General features: G+C 39.7%; 1 protein-coding gene and 1 long non-coding RNA gene across 13 annotated transcripts in view; one reads left to right on the top strand and one right to left on the bottom strand.

Annotated features, from left to right (window-relative positions):
* Positions 1-23,848, bottom strand: part of osbpl9 (oxysterol binding protein-like 9) — a 293,549-nt gene that overhangs the window by 219,548 nt on the left and 50,153 nt on the right. The window lies entirely within an intron of this gene.
* LOC138762775 (uncharacterized) lies at positions 416-19,604 on the top strand. The gene is made up of 3 exons (XR_011357133.1): positions 416-470; positions 14,804-14,889; positions 19,521-19,604. It is a non-coding gene; the product is annotated as an uncharacterized lncRNA (long non-coding RNA).

The raw sequence follows: 23,848 nt of genomic DNA, 5'->3' as shown, positions 1-23,848 counted from the left end.
AAAGTTGCTATATAAATACTGTAAGATCCCAATGTGTGAGCCAATCCTTTGTGCAATCCAGCATATTATTTTTCTCTTTTTCTTTCTTCTTTTTTCTATAATTTTTTCTAAATAACTATATGCTATCTATTTTGATTATTATGTTTTTTATTGGGATGGGATTAATGCGGGAGGGATGTATGTGAGAGGGGAGGGAGAGAAAGGGGGTAAAACTACCATGCTGTGGCAACACAACAGGCGAACTGAGTCACGGAGTCGCAGGCAAGTCTGTAGCTGATCTAACTGTGAGAGCTCCAGGTGCAGGACAAGCACACAGTCTTGCTGATGTCATAAATGTCCCAGGAGTCGCAAGCATCATCGGGTTCCAAGGGATTTAAATGCGTGCAAGAGTTCTATAAAAAGTCAGTTAGTTCAACTCACTTTCAACTCAGTGTGGTTCTTTCGCTCAGTGTGCCTAGTGCGACTACAATGTAATTTTTTTATTTAATCATCTTGCTTATGTAAAATATATTAATTACATGGATGGAAAAATCTTAAATAAAATATTCAAAAGGAACAGAAGGATGGCCAGAGTAAAGGTACAGCTTCTTAAGGATAAAGGAGGGAACATATGCCCGGAAGCAAAGGAGGTCCAAAATGATTATGTCGTTTCAGTGTTCACCAGAGAGAGGGATCTTGGTCAATGTGAGGTCAGTGCAGAACAAGCTAGAGCACGTTGAGGTTAAGTAAGAGGAAGCACTGGGCCTTCTTAAAAACATTACGATTGATAAGTCTGCAGGAATGGATGAGTTATACCCCAGGTTGCTATGGGAAGTGAGGGAAGAGATTGCTGGAGGATTGGCAATAATTTTTGTATCTACCTTGTCCAGAAGGGAGGTATCAGAGGATGGAGAATGGCAAATGTGGTCCTATTGTTTAAAAAGGATAATAGGGAGAATCCTGAGCATTATGGAACAGCGAGTCCGACGTCAATGACGGGTAAACTTTTGGAAAAGATTTTTAAGAACAAGATTTATGAGCATTTAGTCTTACAGTATTGTCTTCTCAAGGATAGACAGCATTGCATTTTGGTGGTGTTGGGGAGGGTCGTTGGTCATACCTCATTAGCCTTATTTGAGTTTTTTGAGGAAATAACAAAAGAAATTGATGAAGGGCAGTAGATGCAGTGTGCAAGGATTTTATTAAGGCATTTGACAAGGTAGTCTTATTCAGAAAGTCTTGAGGCATGGAACCTTGGCTAGTTGGACTCTGAATTGGCTTGTTTGCAGGAAGAAGAAGGTAGTAGTGGATGGTACATCTTCTGCCTGGAGATCAGCCAGGTAGTTCCGTTACGATCAGTTCTGGGACCTCTGCTCTTTGTCATTTTCAAAAATGACCATGGGTCAGTAGGTTTGCAGATGATACAAAAGTTGGAGGTGTCCTGAATAGTGTAGAAGGGTTTCAAAGGTTACAAGATATAGACAAGAAGGAGATTTTGGCAAAAAAGTGGCAGATGGAATTCAATCCAGATAAATGTGTGGGATGCATTTTGGAAGGTCGAACTTGATGGCAGAGTACATAATTAATGGGAGGATTTTTAACAGTGTGAAAGAACAAAGGGACCTTGGCATCCAAATCTATAGCTCTCTCAAGGTTTCTGCGAGGTTGATATGGTAGTTTAAAAGGTTTATGGTTTGCTGGCCTTCATTAGTCAGTGGACTGAGTTCAAGAGTCATGAAGTAATGTTGCAGAACAAAAACTCTGGTGAGATCACACTTGGAATTTCGTGTTCAGTTCTGTTTGCCTCATTACAGGAAGGATGTGGAAGCGATAGAGAGAGTGCAGAGGAGATTTACCAGGATGTTGTCTGGATTGGACAATGCATCTCATGAGGCAAAGTTAACAGAGCTAGGATTTTTCCGTTTGGAGCGAAGGATGAACGTTGACTTAATGAAGGGCTACAAGATTATGAAAGGCATAGTTAGGGTGGATAGTCAGTACTTTTTACCTAGGGCAAGAGTACCAAACATCTGAGGACATCTGTACAGGGTGAGGAGAGGAAAGTTTAGGGGAGTCATCAGAGGTAATTTTTTTTAAAAAACATCAAGAATAGTGGGTTCCTTGGAATTTACTTAATATATATTCACCTAATGAAGAAGATCAAAAATTTAAGCAGGATATTTTTCTGAAGATAGCAGATACGCAAGGGAATATATTAATAGGAGGGGATTTCAATCTCAATTTGGATTTAAACATAGATAAAACCGGGAAAAAAAATTAACAGAAAGAATAAAGTAACCAAATTTATAATTAAATCGATGCAAGAAATGCAACTTTTGGATATATGGAGGAAACAACACCCAAAGGAAAAGGAATATTCATATTATTCGGATAGACATAAAACATATTCAAGAATAGATTTATTCCTGTTATCAGCTTGTATACAAGATAGAGTTAGGAAAACAGAATATAAAGCTAGAATATTATCGGACCATTCACCCTTGATATTGACAATAGAGTTAGAGGATATCCCTCCAAAAAGGTATAGATGGAGATTAAACCCCATGCTACTTAAAAGACAGGATTTTAGAGAATTCATAGAAAGACAAATTAAAATGTATTTTGAAATAAATACGGAATCAGTGAAGGATAAGTTTATATTATGGGACGCAATGAAAGCGTTCATCAGAGGGCAAATAATAAGTTACGTAACTAAGATGAAGAAGGATTACAATCAGGAAACAGAACAGTTGGAAAAGGAAATAGCAGATATAGAGAAAGAATTAGCAAGGAAGGAAGATACTACTAAAAGAAGGGAATTGGTAGATAAAAAAATAAAATATGAAACATTTCAAACATATAAGGTGGAGAAAAATATAATGAAGACAAAGCAAAAATATTACGAACTAGGAGAAAAAAACGCACAAAATTCTAGCGTGGCAGCTTAAGACAGAACAAACTAAAAGAATGGTATTGGCATCAAGGAAAAAAGACAAACAGATCACATATAATCCAATGGAAATTAATGAAAATTTTAGAGAATTCTATGAACAATTATACCAAACTGAAAACGAAGGGAAGGAAGGCAAAATAGATGAATTCTTAACTAAAATTGAACTACCGAAATTACAAACAGAGGAACAAAATAAATTAATAGAACCATTTGAAATAGTAGAAATACAAGAGACAATAAAAAATCTGCCGAATAATAAGACACCAGGAGAGGATGGTCTCCCAATAGAATTCTATAAAACATTTAAAGATTTATTAATTCCTCCCCTCCTGGAAGTAATCAACCAGATTGATAAAACACAAAGCTTACCAGATTCGTGCAAAACAGCAATAATTACAGTAATACCAAAGGCAGGGAAAGGTCCACTTGCACCAGCATCATATCGACCAACATCTCTACTTAACACAGATTACAAGATAATAGCTAAATTATTAGCAAACAGATTAGCTGATTATGTACCAAAAATAGTAAGTCTAGACCAAACTGGATTCATAAAAAAAAGACAAACAACAGATAATATTTGTAAGTTTATTAACTTAATTCATGCAGTAGAAGGAAATAAAACTCCAACAGTAGCGGTTGCTTTAGACGCAGAGAAGGCCTTCGACAGAGTAGAATGGAATTATTTATTCAAGGTACTACAAAAATTTAGTTTACCAGAGAAATATATTAATTGGATTAAAGCATTATATAAGGGGCCATTGGCAAGAGTGACAGTAAATGGATATGTATCAAAACATTTTAACTTAAGCAGATCAACAAGACAGGGATGCCCACTATCGCCCTTATTGTTCGCGTTAGCCATAGAACCACTTGCAGAACTGATAAGAACAGAAAATAAAATAAAAGGGATAAAAATAAAAGGCAAGGAATACAAAATCAGTTTATTTGCAGATGATGTTATAGTATACCTAACGGAACCAGAAACATCAATAAAAGAATTACATAAGAAATTAATGGAGTATGGAGAAGTGTCAGGATACAAGATTAATGCAAATAAAAGTGAAGCAATGCCAATGAATAATGCGGATTTCTCAAAATTCAAGAAAGAATCACCGTTTAGATGGCAAATGCAATCAATACGATACCTAGGTATACAAATAAATAAAAACCTCAGCCATCTATATAAACTTAATTATTATCCACTAATGAAAAAAATACAGGAAGATTTAGAGCATTGCAAAGACTTACCATTAACACTAATAGGAAGGATAAACTGTATTAAAATGAACATTTTTCCAAGGATACAATACCTATTTCAGGCACTGCCAATACACTTGACAGAAAAATTCTTTAAGGAGTTAAAGAAAATAATAAGGAAATTTTTATGGAAAGGAGGGAAACCGAGGATAGCACTAGATAAATTAACAGAATGGTATAGACAAGGAGGCTTACAACTGCCAAATTTTAAAAATTATTATAGAGCTGCACAATTAAGATATCTATCAGATTTTTACCAAACAAAAGAAAAGCCAGATTGGACTAGATTAGAGCTAGACAAAATAGGGGAGAAGATACCTGAACATATATTATATGAATGGGATGAAAAATTGGTAAAACATAGGAACTCTCCAGTATTGCACCATTTGCTTAATATTTGGAAGAAGATTCATGTAGAAAGAAATAAAACAAACTATCAATTATCAAAACTAATACTGATGCAAAATCAGCTAATCTCTTTTACGGTAGATAACCTGTCTTTTAGAGAATGGGAGAAAAAAGGGATTAAAAGAATAGAAAATTGTTTTTCGGGGAATAAATTATTATCCTTTGAACAAATGAAGGATAAATATAATATAACTCAAGATACAGTGCTGGCATATTACCAACTGAAATCCTATTTAAAGGATAAATTGGGAAGTAGTCTGAAGTTACCAGAAGGAAGCAATTTTGAATATTTGATTACAGACACAATGATAATTAAAAAATTTATAACAAACATGTATATCAAATTACAAGAAAAGGAGAATGAGGAAATAAATGATAAAACTAAACAAAAGTGGGAACAAGATCTAAACATAAAGATAAAAAAGGAAACATGGGAGAGGTTATGTTTAGGAACTATGAGAAATACAATAAATACGAGATTACGTATGGTACAATATAATTGGATACGTAGGTTATATATCACTCCTCAAAAGTTAAATAAATGGGATCCAACAGTATCTGACAGATGTTTTCGTTGTAAAAAAGAAATAGGAACAACAATTCATGCAATCTGGACTTGTGAAAAGGTGAAAAAATTTTGGGAAGATCTAAACCAGATATTAAATAAGATTACAGAAAGCAATATACCAAAAAACCCAGAGATCTTCCTCCTAAGTAACATAAAAAATAAAGAATTTGGACTTGATTTGGAGGGTGTACAAAAAAGATTTGTTAAGATAGCCCTAGCTGTAGCAAAAAAATGTATTATGTCAAACTGGAAATTAGAAGATAATTTGAAAATACAGCAATGGTATATAGAAATGAATAAATGTATTCCATTAGAAAAAATAATATATAGTTTAAGAAATAATATAACATTATTTGAACAAATATGGGAGCCTTACATGGAATATAATAGAGAAATACTACCGGGACATCTATCACCTAAAATGACAAAAGGAAAAGAGAATGGAAAGAATTGACCCAGTGGAAGTTTTTGTTCGTTAATGTTGAGTGACAACATTGTTTGATGGGTTTGATGTATCTTGGACTCAGAGTTTTGAATGGATGGAGGGGGAGGTGGGGGGGGGAGGGGAGGAGGGAGGGGGGGGAGAAAAACGACACTGTATATATTTGAAAGGAGAAATGTGTATCTCTTGAATAATGTGATCTATAGTGTGAAAAAAAAATTAAATAAACAAATAAATAAATAAATAGATAGAAAAGAATAGTGGGTTCCTAAAATGCATTACCAGGGATGGTGGTGGAGACTGGAACAATAGGGACATTTAAAAAGACTTAGACAGGAAATGGATGCAAGAAAAAGAGGGTTATGGGTGTGAGGTAGGGAAGGCTTAAGATGAATGGTTTACATAGGTTGGCACAAAATTGTGGGCTGAATGGCCTGCACTGTGCTATAATGTTCTAAGATCAAAGGCAGCAAGTGAATGAAGCAATAAAAGAGGAAATAAATTGAAGGTGCAATAAAAAATAAATTACTGAGATATAATCAGGCCAACGTTTTTTAGCAATTTAAAACTGTAGAAACAAAGAAAATTGGAGTAGGACTTTTCATCATTTGAGCATGCGGCACCATTCATTATGGACAAAACAAAAACTTTTTATGTATCAAAATTGCTACACCTTTAGCTCTAGAATTAAATGAAGAAAAATATACACGCCCAATCCCTTTTTAATTTCACACTTTCCTTCACATTCAAATGTGTTTCTTGTAAAAAGGCATGTCCTAATATTTGCAGAATCCAGTCTTTAAAGAAACGAAGAGGGTCTTGTCCTTCTATACCTTCCAGCAAACCAACAATTTTCACATTATTCCTTCTGCTTTGATTTTCCAAATAATCTATTTTTCTTTCTAGCTCCTTCTCACGATCTCCTAATTCTATGACTGATTTTCCACCTTCAACATTTTTTGTGTGTTAGAAGTCACTTGTTATTTACAACCCAAAAAAGCAGTCTGAAATTTTTTTAAATTCTTCATAAGAAAAACATGTTTTAACCATATTTAATTCTGAACTTATACCAGCATTCATATGAACCATTTCATTCATTTGAGATGTCAACAAAAGTTTTATAACAGCTTGAATAACTGCATTCAATTGCGTACACTGTAAATCAATAAAACTCAGCTCTGCTCTCTCTGACATAGTGGCAGAACAAAGTAACTGCAGCTCCTGCTGCAATTCAACAGAAGGCATTTTAAAAGTTTTACTGCGGGTCTGGACTCCCAGTGACGGCACCCCGCTGCTGGTCTCCCACTGCATCTTGTTGTTTTCTCATCCATTCGTGAAGAAAAATGATTTCTTCAAGTTGTAATGCTACCTGATGCATTTCCAACAATGGAGTCTTCTTCCTGCGTGCTCCCCCCTTTGAAATTGAAAGGCTTTCCAAATCAGGGTCCACTTCTTGGGAACACGCACCTTCTTCCGGAGAACGGGTAATTCCAGCACCATCCTTCATTTGGTGAGCAATAGGTTTTTTTTTCCAGCCTCCACAGGCGATCTTTGGGATTTAGGCAATGAAGAAATTGATCCTGGGGCTGTTTCAAGTCATCTAGGCCCCAGATCTTCAGCACTTCGAAAATGTATCTTCTTTTGAACGAGATTTAGTCTTTTTACCATTAGTGGCCATTATAATTCTTTAATATTTTAAACTAAAATCTAAAAAGTTTAAACTTGAAAACAAAGAGTTAAAAAACCGGTATTTAAAAGTCTGGCCAGAGAGGGCGAGATTGCACGTCTAGACTCTACGCCATCTTGCCACGCCCCCCCCCCCCCCCCCCACCGAATATATGTTTAGAAGAGCTTCATAATTACTTCTGAACTGCGATTTAAAAAGATCATGAAGTAAATGAGATGTTTGAAACTGGAAACAAGTTGCTTCAACTATTCTTGATCACTAATAAAATCAATTATTTTTGGATTCAAATCCAGATCTACATTTGTGGAAGTTGTATTCATGTTAAAGTTTGCTAGTCTACCCAATTTGAGGATAGTTTTTCTAAGCAGCCTTCTCAGTATCAGGGAAATCATTTCTAAGTATAATTTGGGAACTTTAAAAAATACATGGCCAAGTGGTTGACTAGTTTGAGAGATGGTATTCTCTCTCTTTCCCTCACTTAACATAATATTTAATACGTAATATGTTATTTATAAAAATTGTTTCTGAAGTAATTTATTCATGTAAATAACCAGCTCCATGGTCCGGAGAAACACTATCTCATTTTCACTGCACACTGCAAGGTTTATGGTATGAGCAACAAATAAACATGACTTGACTTGCACTGTTTTTGTGTGTTCCTAGGTTCTCAGTCATCTCAAATATTGCTCCATGTTGAATTGTCAACAGCCAGGCATTCCATGAACTTAATGGGGACATTAGAACCTTTTCAGAGATGTTTTGATAATATCCTTGAATAGTTTCTTCTGTGACATTAATTTACCAGGTGAATAATGAAGCTCAACATTGAGTAATAATTTTAGAAATCCAGTGATGGACTGATGAACATCGTGACCTATCGATCTAAGCCAACAGCACAACTAGAATTGTCATGCTGGGAAGATTAGACTGAAGAGGATATTGCATGGGTTTGTTCATCTTAGATTTATAAGATCACATGAAGTCAATATCTGCCCTCTCTCTCTTTCACTTGCAGATGCCCAAATATGTAATCTACATCTCAGAAGTGTAAAAAAACAATAGGATTTGTTGGTGGATAACAAAACCTGTGCTCTCTGCTTTGTTTGATTATATCACCATTCATAATTACCAAGCACATACAGAATCAGAATTTATTGTCGTGAACATATCATGAAATTCGTTGCATTGCTGAGGTGAATTTCAACTTCAAATGAATTCCTTGTTTGGTAGTCTTGTTTAGCAAAGCCTTGAGATGCCAACCTCTTCCTTCCCAAGATAAATTGTTTACACTTTCCCGAAATCTCATTGTGAATTTTTATTGTCAGGAGTTGTCATGCAGCAGAGGAGCTTTGTTTTGTGATTGTTTAATGTGAACCCATTCTCTCATATACTTCAGCAAGCATGTGGCTGTGATGTGCTCAACTTCCAAAGATTAGCCACACACTGCAGCTCAATGATCAAAATTAGAAATCCTTTGGTTCCAGAGAGGAGTCTGCAGATTGAGCAGTTTTCCTTTTGTCTTGTGGATCAGTTCCAATCTGGTGACAAGCTTGTTAGATGGCAAATTCAGTACTGTTGTGTGAACGATAAAAATGCTGGGATAAAGATGTGTCAAGCTTGATAGAAGTGGAGTGTTGTAGACCAAATAGTTTAAGACCAAAACTTCAAGGACATTAGGGAGCACATGTAGGATAGAAATGTATTTCTGAGAGCATCAAAATTTGAGAAGAATGCCCCACAGCTCATTTTGATTGGCACAGAATTAAGGATTTTGTAAAAGGGAAAAAAATCTGTTCTGTGCTTGATATCTGAATTTTCTGGTGTCATGTCAGTGGGGGAAAAAGTCAGATCCTGCAGGAGCAAAATTCACAATGTGATTACAGGTAAATTTAAAAAGGCAAATTGGAAAAAAATAAATTATGTTTTTAGATCATGAATAACTAAATTGATGAGTATGCACTTTATTCAGCTTTCCTTAAGTTTATGAAATATTTTTAAATTATTTGAAAAAATACAATGGCAATACAAATGTGGTCTTTTAATTGAAGAGTGAACTTTACATAAAATTTGCAGCTGACTGATTAGTTATAGCATAACTACATAATAATGCTGATATCGCCTCAAATCGTGCATCTTGGTGCCTCACAGTTCGGCGGGCAGCAACCTCCTTTGAAGAAGACCGCAGAGCCCACCTCACTGACAAAAGACAAAGGAGGAAAAACCCAACACCCAACCAACCAATTTTCCCTTGCAACTGCTGCAACCGTGTCTGCCTGTCCCGCATCGGACTTGTCAGCCACAAATGAGCCTGCAGCTGACGTGGACATTACCCCTCCATTAATCTTCGTCCACGAAGCCAAGCCAAAAGAAGAAAAGAAAGAACATAATAATGTAGAAAGTTCAAACGGTTCAAAGCCCACATAATTATAGGAGGAGGAGGAGAACAAAGTTCAGAGGAATTGTTGGAAGAAGAAGGGGCAAGAAAGAAAACTAAAGTTATCCCCAAGTCTCAAGTCCCAGTTGTTTTGATTATGGAAGAGTTAAAGTTAATAAAACATGATATTAAGAGAACAGAGGCTAAAGTTAATAAAGTATGTGAATTTGTTTAAGAGATGCAGGAAAATCATCAAGAAATGGAAGAAAAAAAAAATCAAACTATTAATTTGGAAAATCAATTTCTTTAAGAAAAAGATAAAATGGATGAAGGATTAGAACAAGTGTTTGCGATGAATAAGCAATTGTCTGAAAAAGTGGATTCATTAGAAAATTTTAGTTGAAGAAATAATATTAAGATTATTGACCTGAAAGAGAGGAAGGAGAAGATATTATTCAATTTTTACAGTGCTGGATTTCCCAGACTTTTGGGTAAAAACATTTTAAAGGGGATACTGAGATTGAGCAAGCCCATAAAGACCTTAGACTTAAACTTCGGCCGGATCAAAAATCAAGGCCCATTTTGGTCAAATTTCTTCGTTATCAAGTAAGGGAAAAAATTTTGGAATTAGCAGCCAAACAGGTTAAAGAAAGAAAAACATCATTAGAATTTGGAGGGAACAAGATTTTCTTTTATCCTGATACAAGTTTTTAATTGTTGAAGAAAGAATTTCAAACCAGTTAAAAATATACTGTGGAAGAAGGGATATACTCTTACTCTGTGTTATCCTGCAAACTCTGAAAGTATTTGTTCAAGGAAGTCCAAATAGATTCTTTATGAATCCAGAACATGCTCAAGAATATGCATCAAGAATTGACCAAAAGATGGACATTGAAGACAAAGTTACATTATTGTGGTGAGTATAATCTGGAAGCAGTTTGAAATATTGCAGAGATAAGTTTAATATACTCTGAAGAGCCAGAGATATGCTGACTGGTTCCTGTCGAACCGTGGATGTTATTTTGCGACTTTAATCGCAACCCAAAAAATGTAGGGTGGTAATTTTCTCTATTTCTCACTTTCTTTTTAAGTACGCAATCAAGTACTATCTTTATTACTGAATTTAATGATTTTTCTATATTTAAGAGGTTGAAGAGCTAGGGACTGATGAAGGGGAAATCATGAAAAGGAGGAAAGTGTAAGAATTTTTTAAATTTCTACAATGAGAAAAGGATTACATTTTATGTTTTAATGTAAATGGGCTTCAAAACCCTATAAAGATATAGAGTTTTGAAATATATTAAAAAAATGAAAGTTGAGCTTGCTTTTCATCAAAAATTAAAAAAGGGACTGGGATGGACTGGTAGTAGCATCATATTTTAATACAAAAGCTAGAGGAGTAGCAATTTTGATAAATAAAAATCTTCCAATTAAAATACAGTTTTAGACCTATTTGGTAAGTTTGAATTAATAAATTGTCAAATTTTTTCTGAACAATCGACATTAATGAATATTTATTCACAAAATGTGGATGATGGTAAATTTATATAAGAAGCATTTTTTAATGTTGGGGAAGCAGTTAGGCACAGGTAATGGCAGGTTTTCAGACATCATACATTTTGTTCCTCTAGACAGACAGTGGAATGGCACCCAAGGCAGGGGAATGCACCTCTTGGAAAATGTGGGTTGTCAAGGAAGCCAGCAGTATCCCTGACAACTTCATCTGCGAGAAGCCTGACAAGCCGAGTTAAGGAATTGGAGGTGGAATTGGATGAAATCTGAATCATTCGAGAGGCAGAGGGTATGATGGACAGGATTTATAGGGACACTATCACACCTTGGAGGCAGGAGAAAGGTAGATGGGTGACAGTTAGGAGAGACTAAGGGAACGGGCAGGCAGTGCAGGGCACCCCTGTGGCCACCCCCCTCAACAATATGTGTACCATTTTGGAAATTGTTTGGGGGGGGGGGGGAAAGAAGGACCTACCAGGGTCAAAGCAAAGATATCAGGTCTCTGGCACAGAATCTGGTTCTGTGGCTAAAAAAGGGAGAAGAGGTGAGTTGTGTTATAGGGGATGTCATAGTTAGGGGGACAGATAAGAGGTTCTGTGGAAGAGATTACATATCCCAGACGGTAAGCTGCCTCCCTGGTGCCAGTGTCCAAGATATCAAGATATCTCCAAACAAGTTCACAGCATTCTCAAGGGGGAGGGTTCATATAGGGACCAATGATATGGGTAGGAAGGGTGAGGAAATCCTGCAAGGAGACTGAAGAACAGGACCTCCAGGGTAGTGATCTCAGGATTGCTACCCATGCTAGCAAGGTTAGAAATTTGGATAATGCAGCTTAATATGTGGCTAAAGACATGGTGCAGGAGAGAAGGCTTCTGGTTTCTAGATCATTGGGCTCTCTTCCAGGGAAGGTGGGGTGTATTCCGATGGGATGGTTGCATCTGAACTGAAGGTTTGCTAGTGCTGCTCTGGTGGGTTTAAACTCTGGTGGGGAGGGGAATCAGAGTGCCAAAGCAGATAGAAGAATGGAAGAGGAAATGCAAGGAGCATTGTAGGAAAGGCATTCGAGTTTAATGAAGATTGGCATGTGGAATTATGACATTGTGGTCATTAGTGAAACTTGGTTGCAGGAGGTGCAGTACTGGCAGCTCAACATTCCAGGCTTCCATGCTTTAGATGTGATAGAACGTCTTGCAGGGGTGCGGGGGGGAGTGGCATTGCTTGTCAGGGAAAATATCACAGCTGTGCTCAGGCAGTACAGTTCAGAAGCCCCATCAACTAAGGTTATATGGGAAGAGCTGAGGAACGGGAAAGGTATGACCGCACTCATTGGGTCATATTCTGGACTGTCCAATAGTCAGCAAGGAGCAAATCTGTAGAGAGATAACAGATAGCTGCAGGAAACAAAGTTGTGATATTAGGAGATTTTTTTTTAAACTTTCCTAATATTGACTGGGACTTCCATACTGTAAAAGGGCTGGGTGGCTTGGAGTTTCTCAAATGTTTTCAGGAAAGTTTTCTAAATCAATATGTGGCACCAATAGAGAAAATGCAATAATGGATCTCTAACTGGGGAATGAGACAGGACAGGTGACAGAAGTACGTGCAGGGGAACAGTTTGGGTCCAATGATCATAAATGCCATCAGTTTCAAGTTAATTATGGAGAAGGATAGGTCTGGGCCTCAGATTGAGATTCTAAATTGGAGAAAGACCAACTTTGAGGAAATTAGAAAAAATCTAGACTGCATAGATTGGATAAGTTGATTTCAGGCAAGGATGTGCAAGGTAGGGGTCATGGCCATGTATTTTGGTTGAGCTCTCCGTGCAGAGTACTAAATAGATGGTCAAAAGTTGAAAATTAAGATTTTCTTCATCAAAAATGGATGAAGCTAGCACAAAGAAGTCAAGGTAGCTAAGAACAAAGACTGAAGAATCTCCTATTCAATTGGGAACTTTGGATGAAAGCCCGAAAGGGAGCAGTGGAAAAAATGGCAATGAGACCAGCAGAACCAGGCAAGTCTGGGGAATCTGGTCAAGAATTGAGTATTATCCTGGAAAAAAAATGGAGAATTTGAGTAACTGATTCATAGTTGCTGAGACTGTTTTGAGATGAGAGATAGGACAGAAAAAATGACCAAAATAAAACAGATTGTTGAAGACCTGATGGAGAGAATGGATCGAGCAGAGATGGAACAGACGAAAACACAGGGAAAATTTGAGGCTTTGGAAATAAAAGCAAAAAAATTAGTCAGATAAACACGGACTGCTTTGCAAAATTAACCATATAGAGAACTTTAGTTGACAGAATATTGTTCAAATCATTGGACTGAAGGAAGAAATTGAGAAGAGACCTGGTGAACTTTTGTCAAAATTGGATTCCACAAGTGAGATAGAGCAGCCTTGAGGATAGAGACTGCTTTCTTAAGACACCACCTCTTGTAGAGGTGCTTGATGAAGTGAAGTCTGGTCCCAAGTTAACAACCCTCTGGAGTTTTTTCTTGTCCTGAGCTTTAGCATCTCCGAACCAGACAGTGATGCAACCAGCCAGAATGCTTTGCACGATATGCCTGTGACGTATCGAATCGTCTCAAACACCTCACAAAGTATAGCTGCTGGTGAACCTTCTTCGTGATTGCATCAACATGGAGGCTCCAGGACAGATCCTTTGAGATATTGACACTCAGAAATTTGAAGCTCTTGACCATCCCAACCACTAAGCCTTGAGGATTGGATTGTGTTCTCCTGATTTCCCCTTGAAGTCCATATCAACTCCTTGGCTTTCCTTAGTGGTCCCAACATTATCACTTTCTGATATTAATGCAAATCATAATTTTTCTCTATGGCTAAACAAATTTTTTTATGAACTCCCTCAAATATACACATTTTCAACCTATTTTATTCTCAGTGAGATCAGCAGGAATTTTAAAAAGTTTTTTTAAATAAATTCACGTAAATATACTGTGAAGTAATTAATTTAAAATGGATCAATAAAGCCAAATATAAAAGTAAAAACAAACCTTTTACCCACCCCAGCAAAGATGAATTATAGAATGCATTTTAATCCTTGATTCATAGAACCAAAGAGTGATTAATCATGGAAACAGCCTTTCAAACTACCAAAGCTATACCAACTCATTTACACGAATCCTTTACAAATCCATTTTTAGTATCCCCACATTCCTTTCCACTCCCTCCATATTTAGTATCTCCAACACATTACAAAATACAATGGTCTATTAATCCACCAATTCACAGGTCTCTAGGATGCAGGAGCAAACCACCCAATCACAAGAAAAATGTGCCAATTCCACAAAGAGCACCTGAAATCAAAAACAAACCCAAGTTTCTGGCTCTCTGAGGCAACATCTCTTATCGCTGTGCCATCATGCCTTCCAAAGGTGTTCACCTTATGAAAATAATTCAATGAAATTGTCTGGTCAGAAAACAAATGCAATCCAAAATGCTTGGAAATATTAGTATTTTAGAAAATATACTTATTTTATGGAAAGATGCTCGAACAGCAAAAGACTAGATGATTTTTGTAAAATAAACATTTGCTTCATATTAACAACCCCAGTAATTACTTTGCAAATTTAAAATATAAATTCCAATGTTATAGGAAACGGAAATGCCACAGAGAGGAAATAAGATAACTGGGCAGAATGGAACATGGATTCATGGAAATGATGCTCAACATTTCAGGCTGTAAGTTATGAAATAGTTGAGAGTGAGCCAGATGTGGGGTAGCTAGATTTCAGAAGACAATAGCAAGAAATCACTTAAGTAAATAAAATACACATTCTGTAGGTAATTGACAAAAGAACACATTTATTTCTAATGCTTTCAAGTTGGGAAGCCATGCATGACAAGTATCAAAAGGAAAGAGTGTTGAAGTATGCAAATTCACAAATTTTATAATTGTTTTGGAGAAGCCAGTTTGTTGATGACACAGAGCCAGAGCAAATCCATGCAGTCAGGAGGTTGCATTGAGACTTCAGAGAAAATGAATAGGTCAAGGAGCAATGGTCACAATAAAATCTCATGAAATACAAGCAACAAAACAAAAAATCCAATTAAACCTTTAGAACCTCAACCTTGTTAAAAGTACCACTTTGTTTTGCAAAACCAGAGAACTCAGTTAACACAAGGTGCAATGCCACCTAGAAGTTGGTGAGTCTGTAAATAAGTGAGTCTGCTAACAAAGGGGAAAGAGACAGGTAACTGGGCAACTGTTAGGAGAAGGAAGGGGGAAAGAGCAGTCAGTGCAGAGCACCCCCATGACTGTTTCATTCAGTAATATGCACCCTTTGGATACTGCTGGGGTGGGTGAGAGAAAGAGGTTGAACTATTTTGGCAAGGCAGCAGCCAAACCAATAGCACCGTGGTCATCTTGGAGCCTCACAAGGGGGAAATTGAATTCAAGCAGAGCAATAGTCATAGGGGACTCAACAGAGAGAAAAACAGTTGGGAAATACCGCGGCCACAACAGAGACTCCGGGATAGTGTGTTGCCTCCCGGGTGCTCAAGTCCAGGATGTCTCTAAGCAATTGCAGAATATTCTTAAGGGGTAGGGTGAGCAGCTAGAGGGTGTGGTACATATTGGTACCAATGACATCAGTAGGAGTGGGGTAGAGGTCCAGCAAAATAAGTTTAGGGAGTTAGAAAATAGTCTAAAAAGCAGGTGCTCCAAGGTGGCGACCTCTAGATTTCTCCCGGTGCCATGAGAGAGGGAAGGTGAGAACAGCAAAGAAATGGCTGAAGAGATTGTGAAGAGAGCAGGCTTTCAAATTATTGGATCATTGGAACTTTTCTGGAAAAGGGGTTATTTGTACAAATGGGACAGATTGCACCTGAACTCAAAGGGAGTTTTGCAAAAGCTGTTGGGCGTGGAGCAAAACTTGATTTGCAGGGGTCTGGGAACCAAAGTGAAGAGTCAGAGGAAGAGGTGGTTGGCACACAAGTAAAGACAGCTGGTAGGGAGTTTGTGTGAAAGGGCAGGCAGTTTGGGCAAAAATGCAGCCATGGGGATTAGTTGCAATGCATCAGGGACACAGAGTCAAAAAAGAAACAAATAGAGGGCTGACAGTTTTGTATTTTAGCACCCAAATCACAAGAAATAAAGTGGATAACTTTGGAGTACAACTATAGATTGGCAGGTATGATGTTGTGGCCATCACAGAGTCACGATTGGGGAGAACCGGGTTGGGACTGGATCTCAAGAGAGAATTTGTAGAATGCCTATGAGATGTATTTTAAAGAGCATCTTGTTGATGAGCCCAGGAGGGGATTGGATTGGGTTTGTGTCATGCACCAGAGGCGATTAGAGAGCTTGAGTTAAAGAAACCACTGGGGGGCAGTGATCACAATATGACTGAATTCAATTTGAGGTTTAACAAGGAGAAAAATGCCAGAAATGTCAGTATTTCAGTGAAGTAAAAATTACAGCGGCATGAGAGAGAAACTAGCTTAAATAAATTTGAAGGGAGGACGGCAGAATAACGGCAGATTGAGTTTCTGCAGGAAATGAGGAAGGTACAGGATAAATACATATCAAAACAAAAGAAAATAATTGAAAGGAAATAATTGAAAGGAAAATGGTCACAACTGTGGATGACAAAGTCAGTCAAAGCCAATGCAAAAGCAAAAGGGGACACAAGGAAGCAAAGATTTGTGGGAAGATAGAGGATCAGGCAGTTTTTAAAAACTTAGAGGACAATTGAAATACTAATAAGGAGGGAAAAGATGAAACATAAAAGTAGGCTTGCAAATCATATTAAAGATACAAAAAGCTTCTTCAAGTATATAGAGAATTAGAGAGAGCTCAGAGTAGAAATAGGACCATTAGAAAATTACACCAGAGAAATAAAAATTTTGAGACAAGGAGATTTTAGAGGAACTAAATTAGTACTTTGCATTAGTCTTCACTGAGGCAGACATTAGCATTGCATCAGATGTCCAAGGGTATTTGGGAAGAGAAACAACTAAATTTACTCTTTCAAGGTAGAAGTTGCTCAAAATACTGAAAGGTCTAATGATGGACAAGTCTTTCAGTCTAAATGGATTCCAAAATTACAGTGCCGTGAGAGAGGAACTGGCCAAAGTTCCATGAGGCTACTTAACAAGAGCCCATGGTATAAAAGGAAACATACTAGTGTGGGTAGAACATTGGCTGATTGACAGGAAGCAGAATTGGAATACAGGGATCATATTCTGGTTAGCTGCCAGTTGCTAGTGGTGATCCCAGGGGTTGATGTTGAGGCTGCTTCTTTCTATGTAACATATTAATGATTTGGATTATGGAATGAATGGCTTTATGGCAAACTTTGCAGATGATATGTAGGTAGATGGAGGAGCAAGTAGTATTGAGGAAACAGGGAGGCTTCAGAAGGACTGAAACAGATTAGGAGAATGGACAGAAAAGTGGCAAATCAAATACAGTAAAATCCTGGTATCCGGCACCTATGGGATTGGTAATGCCAGATAAGCACGTCTTCCTGTTGCTTGAGACTCACTCTTATTATGCCTTACTAATACACGTGCATTAAGAATAAACTGTTTAAAAGACAAAAATACAATACTGTACTTAAATAAACTACAACTTGTGAATTTATAAACCTTAAAGCATTTTCCTTTATTTTCTTTTGTTTCCAAACTATATTTATTGAGCACCAAATCATCTTTGTATGCATTCTACAGATGTGCATTCTGCTTCTCTATTTTTTTTTTAAAACAGAAAAACCAAAGCACATATACACAAATACATACACCCTCCGATACATGCCCAGACACCTCACACACTGACCACCTTGGCACTTTGATGACAGTATCATCAGTATATAACCAATTGTACAACCATCTCAGTTAATTTTTTTTTTACTCCATAAGCACTTGCAATTCAGAGGAAAAAAAAACAAAGGGTTACCATTGAGTTATGACTGAGGAGGACAGAACCAGTAGTGAAGACAGCGAAAGTATGGTTAAAGGAGGCGGAGGAGCATCTACAGGACTGCTTTGAATCAGTGGACTGGAACATATTCAAGAACTCAACCAGAGACTTGAATAAATATGCAACAGGTGTCACCAACTTCATCAAGACGTGTTCATGGAAGCTCGTGTTATTCAAACAGCTGAGGAATAATCATGATTTGCCGAATAAAACCTTCTTCTGTGATCTTCAGTTCAGATCTTTCTTAAGGGATAATTTGGGGCTGTCTATGGCCCTGCCCATGTGTAGTAACATGGAGATTCTAATTCAAAGGGGGAATCTCTATAATGTATCTCCTATTCCAAAGTGAGAGCCCGAAGCTAGGCTTACATAGGCGAGGGACAGGTGGGAGTCGGACTTTAGAACAGAATCCATGAGCAATGCTGGTCAGACCTGTGTCGGGACAGCATGATAGTAGTCATTAATGCCAGGTACAGGTTGATGCAATATAATTCCCTGCATCAACTGAACCTCACACCACAAAAGTTACAAATCCAAACCAGAATTCTCTGAAATAGGTTCTAGGTGTGGTGTGGAGACTGGGACCTTTATGCATTCAACCTGTCTGTGTACAAAGGCAAGATCCTTTGGGAGGACCTGGGGACATTCTGAAAAAAATTACCAAGGTGGATTTTCCACAGGATCCAGAATTGTACCTTCTGGGAAATATTATGGATGTGAGTTTTAAACTGCCCAAGAACTAAATTTAGTTTATAAAGGTCGATTTGGTGGTAGCCAGGAAATGTATAGCGGTTAATTGAAAGTCTAACTCCCGACTAAATATTGGGGAGTCGGACTTTCACCAGGATTTTACTATGTTTGATTTGCCACTTTTCTGTCCATTCTCCTAATCTGTTTAAGTCCTTCTGAAGCCTCCCTGTTTCCTCAATACTACTTGCTCCTCCATCTACCTTCATATCATCTGCAAAGTTTGCCATAAAGACATTCATTCCATAATCCAAATCATTAATATGTAACATTACTATGTATCCACAATGGAATATGGAAATGCAGGGTTGTATTCCCCTGGAAAAAATTTGCATACAATTTGAGGAAATATGACACATTAGGGTATGGTGACCTATCTGCAACACATTGGTACACAGATATAATTATACCCCTTCTGAATTAAAGGAAGGCAATAATCCATGCCAGTAGTGAAATGATTGAGATAAACGAAGTGGGTCATGGTGCAGATGACGTGCTCTTGTATTTTATTCCTCATCTTTTTTATTTTTCATTACTTTGGGTTTTTCTTAAATTCCTTTCAAGGGTCTGTGACTTTACCGATAATTTTTTTTGTGATTTGTTAATTTATATTGTGGAAACGCACATGTTTGCAACGGCAAAGGCCCCACTTGTCATGCGCTGTTGACAGGGCAACCGCAGCAAGGATGAAGTCTCTTCCAGTCCAGACTAGAAGGTCGCATATGCACTTGCATCATCAGGGGTGGGACCGAGAAAGGGCTTAAAGGCTGCAGCGCAGAATTCAAAATAAAGCATTTGTGATACTCAAGCTCACAGCCTGTTGTCTCAGTCGCTTCGCTGCACTCCCTCACAACTCCATGTCCTGAAGACTTGGCACAATGGAACAAGTAACTATAGACAGTGTTGCCTTGAAGCTACCAACTTTCTGGACGAACAAGCCCCACACTTGGTTCGGCCAAGCAGAAGCCTAGTTCCAGATCAAACAGATAACCTTCGACTCGACAAGATACTTCTATGTCGTCAGGTCGTTTGACCAGGAAGCCGACCCACGAGCCGATGACCTCATTCATGGCTCTGAAAAACTTCCTCATTAGCCTCTCATGAGGTGAAAGAGAAGCCAGGCTCCTGCACTTGGATGGCTTAGGCGCTAGGACTCCCTCTGCCCTAATGGGCAAGATACTCACACTAGCAGAAAGGCACACAAGCCCTGCCTCATGTTTTAGCAGGCATTTCTTAATCAGATACCCGAAAACATCAGATTCCTGTTGGCTGACACAGATTTCAGAAACCCGCGCAAAGTTGCAATGTGTTGGATGTTCTCTACCATTCCAAGCGCTAAGCCATAGACGCTGTCAACCATATCACGTGACCATCACCGAGGACAACGCCCAAATCTAGTCCACCATGTGAGCAGGCTCCACCCTGCCAGAAAACAAAGGTCCGATTCCAGATGGTGTTTCTACCACCAACATTGGGGGGGGTTGTCCACATAAAGGTGGAGCCACCCATGTTTGTTCCCGGGAAATGACAGGGCCAACCACCGTTAATGACTGCAGCAGCTGGCCAACCAAATAGCCTTTTCCACGTCTGGGACAGCATCTCAGGCCACAGGTTCTTCATGGGCACGGGCAGACTTAAGCATCATACTCCTTAAAGCACTTGAGACGTGCACGAGACCCCACGGCCCTTCCCTGTATGCCGCCAATAACACCACCATCAGAGCCTTTGGAAAAAGGTGAATTCCTGCAAGTTTCAATGACACCACATTCCAATGATCCTTCATGCTCACTTCAGTGGACAAGCCTCTGTTAGGTGCGGATTTCCTCCAGGCACACTCCCTACTTGTTGACCTCCAAGATAGACGACTAGTTCAATGCTGAGACTTTCCACACGATACCCCTCGGCAAGTCCAACGAGCCTTCCACTCAACTTGCTTCCATGGAAACCCAACACAACCAGTACATCCTCTTTCTTGCAGAATTTCCCTCCATCCTGCACCCCCAGTTCACGGCAGCCATGGCATCCAACACCATATTGCCACCACTGGCCCACCATGGCATTCATGGGCCCACCGCCTGGTCCCAGATAAACTCAGCCTCACCAAGGAAGGGCTTAGGCGTATGGAGGAGCTTGGCATCGTCCACTGTTCCGATAACCCATGGGTCTCACCCCTCCACTTGGTGCCCAAGTCCAAAGGCAGCTGGAGACCCTGTGGTGATTACAGATGTCTCATCACAACGACGTCGGACTGCTATCCAATTCCTCATATCCAGGATTTTCCAGGAATCTCCATGGCGCAAAGCTTTTCTCCAAAGTCAACTTAATCCGGGGATACCACCAGATCCCTGTGCCCCTGGATGACATGCAAATGATGACTATCATCACCCTGTTTGGCCTGTTTGAGTTCTTACGCATGCCATTTGGTTTAAAAAAACTTGGCACAGACATTTCAGCACCTCATGAACGTGGTCGCCAGAGATTTGCCTTTACTCTTCTTCAGCCTCGACAACATCCTGGTATCCAGCAACTCGCCTGTGGAGCACATGATGCAACTCCGCCAGCTTTTTACTTGCCTCGCACAATTCACCCTCACCATTAACCTTTAAGTGCCAGTTCGGCCTCACGGAAATAGACTTTCTGGGCCACAAAATTTCCACAGCCAGCAACACCCCTTTACCAGACAAAGTAGATGCCATAAGACGCTTCGCCAGACCGAAAACATTGAAGGGCCTCCATGAGCATGGTAAATTTCTACAATAGATTCATCCCTGCAGCAGCCAAGATTATGCGCCCTCTCTTCACATTAATGTCAGGCTTGAAGAAGCTCGAATGGACTGATGAGGCTCACACCACTTTTGAGCGGATCAAACAGGCCCTCATCCACACAACGACGCTAGTACACCCACGAATGGATGTACCGACGACCCTCACAGTCAAAGCATCCAACACAGTAGTGGGCGCTGACCTGGAATAATTTATTGATGACTCCTGGAGACACTTCACCTTTTTCAGTTGACACCTGTGCCTGCCCAAGCTAAAGTAATAGTGCATTTGACAAGGAACTACTTGCCTTTTACCTGGCTGTCTGCCACTTCCGCTACTTCCTGAAAGGGCGTCCATTCACTATCTACACTGATTACAAACTGCTTACTTTTGCCTTCTCAAAGTCCTCTGATCTGTGGTCTGCCCGACAACAGAGACACTTATCATATGTCTCTGAATTCACCACTGCTATCTGACATCTATCAGGAAACAACAATGTGGTTGCAGATGCACTTTCCAGGCCCACAATAAAAGCTATGTCGCAGGGCATCAACTACCATGATCTGGCTCGGGGGACAAAAGGACGACCCCGAGACACTCAGCTTCAGAACTGAAATCATGGGGTTGCAGCTCCAAGACCTCCCACTTGACACCAATGGCACTATGCTTCACTGCGACATTTCCACTGGCCAACCCCAACCTCTCATCTCCACCCAATGGAGAACCATGTCTATGACATGGTCCACGGTTTTGTTGCACCCCTCAATCTACACAACAATGCGAATCGGGTCTGAAAAATTTGTTTGGCATGGCCTGCATAAACAAGTCACGGAGTGGGTGAAAACCTGTGCAGACTGCCAGACGGCCAAGGTCCAGCGGCACACCAAGTACCAACTTCAGCAGTTCGAGGACCCGACCCGCAGGTCCCGACACACCATCATGACATAGTTGAACCCCTGCTGGTCTCATGGGGTGGGGTTTGCAAGACCTACACATGGTGGTGGACAGGTTTACTTGCTGGCCAGAGGCCGTTCCCATTCCGGACACCTCAACAGAGACTTGCACCAGTGCTTTCCTCGCCACCTGGGTCTTCCACTTTGGTGTTCTGGCAGACGTTACAACCGACCGGGGGGCTCAATTCACCTCCACCCAGTGGACAGAACTCTCCAGACTCCTGGGCACCCAGCTGCATCACACCACAGCTTAATACCCCCAAGCCAATGGGCTGGTCGAGCACTTCCACCACTATCTCAAATCAGCACTGATGGCATGCCTCGAGAAGCCCAACTGGGTGGACAAACTTCCTTGAGTTCTCCTGAAAATTCGCACAGCACGCAAGGATGACCTTGGGGCCTCCTCTGCTGAACCAGTCTACAGAGAGGCTATCACAGTACCTGGCTAATTCCTCCCTCCAGCAACCAAGCAAGATGCCGACAATGCCATATTCCTCAAAAGACCATGACAAACTGGACTCCACTGCACCACCCCCACCACCGCAACATGGTCAATCGCCCTGCAACTACCCCCACCCCCCCAGACTTGTTCTCCTGTGAGTACGTGTTCGTGCACAGAGGCACGCACAGGACTCCCCTTCAGCAACCTTATGAAGGTCCATACAAGGTGCTACATAGGAACACTTCAACTTTCACCCTTGACATTGGAGGCAAGGAAGGGTTATTTTCACTGGTCTTGTCCCAGCCAGTACAGGTTCCCCACCAGGGAGCAGAGGTCGGCCGCCCAAACAGCTCACCTCACTCTTGACACATCCTGAGACCATCGGTGTCAGTTCTGGGGTGGGGTTTATGTGGTGACACACATTTGCAATGGTGAACTGGTCCCGCTTACCATGCGCAGTTGACAGGGCAGCCTTGGCAAGGATGGCATCGTGGGACCATCTCTTCTGGGTCCTGACCGGAAGGTCACATACGTCCTTGCATCATTGGGAGTGCAAGCGCCGGGATGTTAGGGGCAGGACTGAGAACTTATGGGCTTAAAGGCTCACAGCCTGTTGTCTCAGTCTCTTCACTGCGCTCGTTAACAACCCACCACAATATAATCTTTTTTCTTGTGGTATTAGGGTATGGAAGGAAGGGGTGAGGGGCAGGGGGGATAAAAAACAGACCCTGAATGCTATATATCATTGTTGCGAGTGTTTGGATTTGTGGGAGTCTTTGAAAATCAAAAAATATATATTTTTTAAAAAGACAT

The sequence above is a fragment of the Narcine bancroftii genome, chromosome 5 (genome assembly GCF_036971445.1).
Source record: "Narcine bancroftii isolate sNarBan1 chromosome 5, sNarBan1.hap1, whole genome shotgun sequence".
NCBI lineage: Eukaryota > Metazoa > Chordata > Chondrichthyes > Torpediniformes > Narcinidae > Narcine > Narcine bancroftii.
This window is presented reverse-complemented; position numbering and strand designations above follow the sequence as displayed.